The sequence below is a fragment of the Cupressus sempervirens genome, chromosome 3 (assembly GCF_028749045.1).
Source record: "Cupressus sempervirens isolate cs-2001-9-10 chromosome 3, ASM2874904v1, whole genome shotgun sequence".
NCBI lineage: Eukaryota > Viridiplantae > Streptophyta > Pinopsida > Cupressales > Cupressaceae > Cupressus > Cupressus sempervirens.
The window spans coordinates 441,046,286-441,054,419 of NC_143120.1; positions in this window are offsets into that span (position 1 = coordinate 441,046,286).

The following is an 8,134-nucleotide window of genomic DNA, read 5'->3' on the forward strand; positions in this document are numbered from 1 at the left end:
TGAGATACAAGATACTACTAACCCAGAAGAGAGGGAGATTTCTAATAGAACCTCTATGAGAGAGGGGTGATGTAACTCTTGAACTCAAGGAAGGGGAGATTGACACATTGTAGATCAAGCAGGTTACACAACTAGTCGAGGGGAAAGATAATTTCTTTTTGACTCTCCTTAATGAGGACAAGAGATCCCAAACCATAGAATCCTGCAACATATCGCAAGATGGTTAGTGATGTTGGATGGACTATCCCCAAGAGGAAGTTAAGGGGTAGAAAAAAGGTTGATGTTGGGATAGTGGTGAAAGTGAAGAGACCCCCAACTAAGAACCTTCGATGGAAGGAGACATACAAAGATATAGCACAAGGGAAATAGAAGACCCTGATTGAGATCCAAATGCAGAGAAGATGAAGATAGTATCATGGAATGTGAGAGGGCTAAATAGCCCCAGGAAGTAGTATGAAGTTAAACAAAAGATCATGGAACTGAAAGTTGACATGATTCTTTTGTAGGAAATAAAAATGATGAAGCAAGCAATCTCTAGAGTGGCTGACTATCTATGGCCATGAAAAAAATATTCTTATAGTTTCATGACGGGTGCTTCAAGAGGCATTGCAACTCTTTGGAATCCAAACAAGGTTTTGGGTAGAGGGATTCTCCTAAACCCCCATTTCATAGTGGTGGGATTCACCTCAAAAACTTGTAACTAGAACATGTATAATTTCTATGCCCCCAACACTCGTAATGGGAAGATTTTGGTCTAGGAGGAGGCAAAAAAAGTTGCTAAGTCCATGAGGCATGAGAAAAATTTGTATATGGGGGACTTTAACACCCCCTGTATGCCTTACAAAAAATGGATGACCTAGACAGATTCTCTAAGAGTATGTATGAATTGGTGGGCTTCCTTGGGAGGAATGATCTAATAGATATTTATCTTCAAGGAACCCCTTTCATCTAGTCAACTAATAGACTAGGATAACTTGATTCAAGTTATGCTTGATTGTGTTTTTGTCTCAAATAGTTGGGATATTCTCCCACATACCTCCTTAACAGCTTACTCAAGGACCATCTCTAACCACTCAATGTTGTTATTCTCATGGAAATGGAACCAAACAAATAGGTGAAGACTCTTTAGGTATGAGATAATGTGGCACTCACACCTAGAGTTTAGAGAGTGTATTTCTCGATGGTGGAACATTCCTGTCCAAGGCTCTACCATGTTTTGTATTGCTAGGAACCTTGAAAGGATCATAAAAGAGGTTAGAGGATGGAGTAAATAATCATTTTGTAATGTCTTTAAGGAAAAGAATATGACTGAGAAGAAGTTGAAGTCCCTCCAAGCCAATCTGACTTGTGGCAACTCTTCTCTAGAACATCAACATGAGGAGAAGGAATGTTGAGCTAAGTGGAAAATTTTGTTTGTAATAGGAGGAATTCTTCTGGAAGAAATGATCTAGAGTGTAGTGGCTAAATGAGGGTGATAGGAATACAACCTTCTTCCATAGATCAACATCAAAGAGAAAAAAGAGGAACACCATTTTAACCTATTGGTGGACAATAATGGTCAAGAAATATCTAATGAGGATGGGATGGAGGACTAGGTCTCTAGATTGGCCAAATCAAATCAACACTAACACTCAGGATAGTATTTTAAGGGTCACGAACCTAATTGTTGATGACCATATGAACAATTCCCTGATTGTCAAGGTTATAGAGGAGGAAGTGAGAAAAGATGTGCTTAATATAAACCAGTTTAAAGCCCCGAGGCTAGATGGGTTTCCCCTTGCATTTTGTTAGGAGTTTCTAGATATTGTCAAGTATGATATTTCTCATGTTACATGGGACTTTGTGAGAATGGGCAAGTTGCTAAAGGAACATAACCAAATCTTCATTGTGTTAATACAAGAGATGGATGGACTAAGATGTTTGAAGGAATTTAGACCCATAAGCCTCTGCAACACAATTTATAAGATCCTCTCTAAGGTCATGGTAAACCACATTAAACCCTTGCTTGATAAATTTATAGGTCCCTACTAGAATAGATTTTTCCCTAGTAGACATATATTGGATGTGGTCATTACCACCCATGACATGATCCATTCCATGGAGAAGTGTGAGAACCCATGTATGGCTCTAAAACTTGACAATTCCAAGGCCTATGATAAGATTAGGAGGGAATTTTTTATTTGATATTTTGACCAAGTTAGGATTCAAGGAGAATTTTATTAGAATAATTATGGCTACAATTAACACCATCTAGTTTTTTGTCCTGTTGAATTGGGCCCCAGGAAGATTTTTTAACTCCTCTCAAGGTCTTCGACAAGGAGACCCCCTTTCTCTATACTTATTCATTATTGCGGCAGAAGTTTTGGGAAGAAACTTAAAGGTCCTAGCAAATATAGGCAAGATAAAAGGCATAAGACCTGCTTCCTCACACACCTCACAGGTGCTCCAACAATTTGTTGATGACACCTTTCTATTTGTCCTATCTTATGTTCATGAAGCTAGACCTTGGATGACCCTTCTTAACCATTATGAGAAGGGTTCAGGGCAATATATAAATCATTAGAAAAGAAAAGTCCACTTTTTCAATACGAGCAATGATCAGAGGAGAAAAGTGATCAAAATTATGGAATTCTAGGAGGTGAGCTTACCTGACACCTATCTTGGCCTCCCTCTCATGATTAAAGAAGTTTCCTTGCAATAATAGAATGAGATGGTGGAACACATATAGAGGAAGATTACAAGTAGGAAAGGCAAAATTTTGAGTAGTGCAGAGAAACTTTAACTTCTCTCAGCCTTCTTACAGAGAATTCTTATGTACTTCCTCTCTCTCTTTAAACTCCTAAGTAGTTATGAAGATATTATTGAAAAAATTCAAAGAATTTTTTTATGGTCAGGAATGGAGGATAAGACCAGAATAAGTTATGAGCTAGGAGAAAGTCTATCAACCTAAGTCCTTGGGGGCTTTGAACATTAGAAGCATTGAACATTTGAATAAGGCCATCCTAGCTAAGATTGGATGGAGATTGGTGAACTTCTTGAGCAATTGGTGTAGTATTTTTAGAACTAAGTATATGAGGGGTGACTCATTGTATCATCATCTTTAGACCAATACATTTCCCCTAGGATCAAAAATTTGGAGCAATTTCGTACGCACCCATAGAATTTTGAAGAAGGGTATTCACTAGGTTTTGGGGAATGTGAATAACATTGACTATTGGGAGGATCAATGGATTGAGGACAACCCCCTCATGCATACCAAGTTTTAACCTCTATGAGCTTTTTGTACTGGGTAATGTGGTACTCTGGTTTGTAACTACACCATCCTTGATAACACATGGAAAAGACTTTACAATCAGGACAATCCTAGGATGAGGTTACTTATAAAGCTCCAGGAGGACTTGAAGAATTGTTGTATTCCCTCCACCCCATTAGATGATTCTTAAGTATGAAGACTAACCCCCTCCGGGGACTTCATAGTGAAATCAACTTATACTTGTAGTATTGAGGGAGTTGAAGCCTTGGGGGAGTGGAAGAATGTTTGGCACCCCTAGCTCCTGCCAAGGATAAATTTCATTTAGTGGTTCTACATGGGGAAATCCTCACCATTGATAACCTTTAAAGGGGAGGATTCCAATTGGCCAACTGTTGTGTGTTATGTCACAACACAATGGAATCCATTCAACACCTCTACATACATTGTCCATTTGCTTTGGAGGATAGGAGGGAGATTATCTCTATGTGGGAGATTTAGTGGTACTTTAATGAGAACCTCCATCAATTTGTTGACAGGGATGGTCCCTCTAATCAACCATACCTCAAAACCTTTTGGAGAGTCATTCCCCCATATGTGTCATGGAAAATTTAGAAGGAACAAAACAACTATATATTTTGGGAAAAATTTGCTCCTAGCTCTGTGGTGGTTTAGCAAGTGACTAGGCTCCTCAAGGAATGTAGTGGGATCTAGCATTTGAAACCCCCATACCCCCCCCCACCCCCCACCACCAACCCCCCCCCCCCCCCCCCCCCCCCAAAAAAAAAAAACTACTCAAGGAATGTAGTGGGATCTGCCATTTGAAACCACCCCCCACCCCCCACCAACCAAAAAAAAAAACCCTTTGAGGGTTCAAAATATGAGATGGGCTACTTCGTGGGACTTGAGTTTGACTATGGAAATATTTGATAATTCTAAAATTGTTTCCATATGTAAAATGGTTTGGCACCCCCTCTAGAAACATGGATGAAGCTCAATTTTGATGGCTTGGCCATTTCTAGAAGGATTACAGCTGGTGGTGTTGTCCAGGATAACAGTGGTAATTTGGTGGTTGCCTATGCTGGGAACCGTGTAGAAGGTTCAAATAACAAAGTGAAATTTTTGGCCCTGCTATGGGGAATGAGGATAGTGAGTGGTAGAAGAATTAAAAGACTAGCTATCAAGGGAGATTCTATGTTAATTATCAAAGTTGTGAAGGGAGAAGGCTAGTGTAGATGGAAGATCAAAGTGATAATAGAGGAAATTCACATCTTATTGGATGGACTTCAAGAAGTCCAAGTGGATTACATCTATTAGGAAAGTAATGGAGTGGTAGATGAATTGGCTAAAATTGATCATAATGTGGAAGCAATAAAGGAATGAGATGACATTAGCCAAACCCCACCATCCACATAAATAAAGGTGGAAAGTGATCATGCTCTTTGTGGCGCAACATGATGAAGCACAATAAATGGCATATTGATGTGGATATAGGTGGGTGAGAGAACTCTTGGATTAAAAACTATATAGAATTGAATATTTGGAAATATTTTGTGATTATTTCCATTTGGGGTTCCATTAACTACTATGGCAAGAGGACGATCGACACAAATTTTGTCAAAATGATAAAATTGCCAAGGACAGGTGTTCTGAATAAACATAATTGTAATTCCCTTGCGCTTCACTCCATGCACAACTAGCAATGGTTAATTTTTATGGGAAAGGTATCATTCACACATGCTCAAGATAGAGGGAGATTGGAAATTGCGATGCCTTGCAATTTTATGATGGGAATTGATTTCTTTATTAGGTTCATTTTTGGCATCATATCTTTAAACTTCCTTGGCTTCTAAGTTATGTCCTACAGCAAGGAAATGTTGGTGCAAATTGATGATTTGGTGATTGATCTTGGTGAAGACATGGGTGCATGTGATCGCATCAAACCAAATAAGATTGAAGACTATATCAGGGATAGTGAAGTGTCATGAGTTTATCTATGTGAAGGTGGATTGCTACTATTCATGGAAGGCATTGAAGGTTATGATGAGGATGTGTCCTTGCAATTTGTCAACACCTAGAAAAATAGGAAGGTGAACATTAATGGGGTAGTTGTCAAAATGGAAGAGGAGCTCCTTGTGACGGTTGGTGGGTTGTCTCTTGAGGTTAGGAGTAAGTGTAAAAAGGAAAAAAAGTTATGATGAAATGAGCTTGAGGAAATTCTTCTTCCCTAAAGAGGAGCCTATTCACGTTCAGGGTATTTTCTTGAGGGAAGACCTATCCAAACCTTGGGAAATAGTGTGCTATGTCATTATGCACTATGTTACACTCAAAAATCAATTCTAAGTGTTGTACTATTATTGCTTTCCTATTTTAAATCACTTTAGGAACTAGGACTTGATTTCCTTCCCACATCTTAATTTGCATTTGATGGATGATAGTATGTTTAATGTTAGGAGAAAGAGGGAGGAAGGAAGGCCCTTTTATATCCTACAGCCTTCATGTTTAAACTCTAGAAGCTCCAGCTTGCCCTCAATGCATCTCTTCTTGTTAATCCCCTTGTCACTATTATGCCTCAAGTCTCCATGGACCCTAGCCTTGGTTTAGCCTTGAAGAAGGTGGACAAAAATCCCTTGGGTACTAGGAAAAAAATTAGCATTATTGATTCTAATGTTGATACTGGGTGGAGTAATAAAGCTACTTGGAGGTTCACTAAAATGCTTAAAATGGAGAAAATGAAGACAAATCCCAAATAGGAGGTGAGTTCTAAGTCCATGGACAGTGAAATGAAATGCATCAAGAGGAGGTGCAAAGTTATACACCCTGGCTCTGGGAGTGAGGATGTGCCAAACCCTTCCTACATTTTGGATACCTAGAAGCCAACCCATCCTTGGATAAAAGTTTGGCTTGGAAGATATCACCTCTTCTATGAAGGATTCTACTAAGGGTGTGGGAAAAAAGGGCATCATATCCATAGACAGGATCAAAGCAAAACTTAGTTGGACAAGCTAGAGAAATAAATGCATGACATGGCCAACAATCAGGAAGCCTTGTGCCACAAAGATGGAAGCTTTGCTAAGTTCTCTGCAAAGGTCATACATTTGGAAGCCACCACTCTATACTTTCTACATGTGAACAAGGAGGAGAAAGAAGCAAGAAAAGAGAGTGAGACCACCTGCTCCCTCTAGAGCTTCCTGGTGGATGATTTGCTGAAGACTCTACTGGAGAAACCCATCAAGGAGGAGGTGGAGAGATCATCCATGGAGGATCTTGATGAAAAGGAGGGGGAAGACCTAGAGGAGAAAAAGGGGAACTAGCCTGTGTGCCTTTGTTTTTTTTGTTTTTTATTATGTTATGGTTAATTGTGAACTTCATGCCCTATGTGGCATTTTTGGTTATTGTAGATCTATTAATTGTTTGAACAACAATACTTGTTTATGTTGCTAGGTTACTTCTACTATTAAGATGTTTTTGATGTTGAGAAAAGCTATTTATTAGATGGTAGGGGGTAACTACTAGGTGTTGTCCAACCTTCTGTACTACGAGGTTAGCCCCCCTTCTTTTGGCTGCTATCTAATATCTAATACATAAAAAACACATGTATTCAAATTGGATCTAGAAATCTTACAAGAAGCTCTTCTCCAACAAATTATTGGAATATATACTAATCTGTTGAATCTGAGTAGTATAAAAAGAAGACTTACTCTGAGTAGTACTAAAAACAACTTTAAAAACTCACATATAACTATTAGATATATAGTGAAGCATTAGAAGCATTTCAAAAAGTAAATGTATACCAGGGTTGGCAGCATTTGAAACATTTCATTTAAATCTACATGCATTTTGCATAATAAGAGAATAGACAATTATCTAATAGAAATAATAAAAAACATACAAACATTCAAATAAAATAAAAAATTGTACAAGATACAAACTGAAATAAATGAACATAAAATCAAAGTTTAAAATTTGTAGTTTAGAACTTATAGACGAAGCCATGTCCAAAATTTAGTTGTATTTGTGTATTGCATACTTTTTTAACTCTACATTTAAGTAAAGAGCTCCTTACTAGCATTTCTTTAATTCGTTTTATCCAATCAGTGACTTGGGTATAGGTCTATCATGGATTTTTCTGGAGGTGAGATTCCCTTACAATGATAACACTATCAAAATATGCAAATGAGTAATTCCTGAGATAAACTAGCAATCATGACCTGATTGAAATAATTCTGAACATATATAGTGGTATCAACTATTCTGAACAGTCTTACTTGCAGAAGAAATTTTAAAGTCTTAATAAGAGATGGAAATTAATAAGCAAGTGTTGTCAGATAATAGGTTAATTTTGTACCTTCTCTTGAAGGTCTAGTGACATTGTTGGGCGCACAGTAAGCTGCATTGGCATCAATTCAGATGAGTATAAAGATTTTATGACTTCAATAAAAAGTTTGCTTAGTTAATACATCCATATCATAATATACACTTAACCGTCAAAAGGCTGGGGCCTTGAAGATTGCAGAAAAAGCGCTGGCTCTGGACGAAATAAAATATAAAGAAAGAACGTCATAAACAGAAAAGTTCTTCTTGTCCTTTTGGGCATTGGTAACTATTGTGCTTCTATTAATGTTAATACTTGCCCCCCTTTTATTAATGTTATGCATTTCAAATAAACTTCAGTTTTAAAAAATGGTTTTTTAATAAACAATATTCACATATTTATCTAAAATTTGTTTTTTGTTTTTTTGTTTTATGTCAAACTTTTTTTTTCAAAATATCAATTCTACATTAGATGTTCTTTATTTAGTCTTTAGTTTTTTGTTTTATGATTTTTCATATGTTAGAATAGTTATGATTTTTTTAATATGATTTGTTTAATGTGTATTTCTG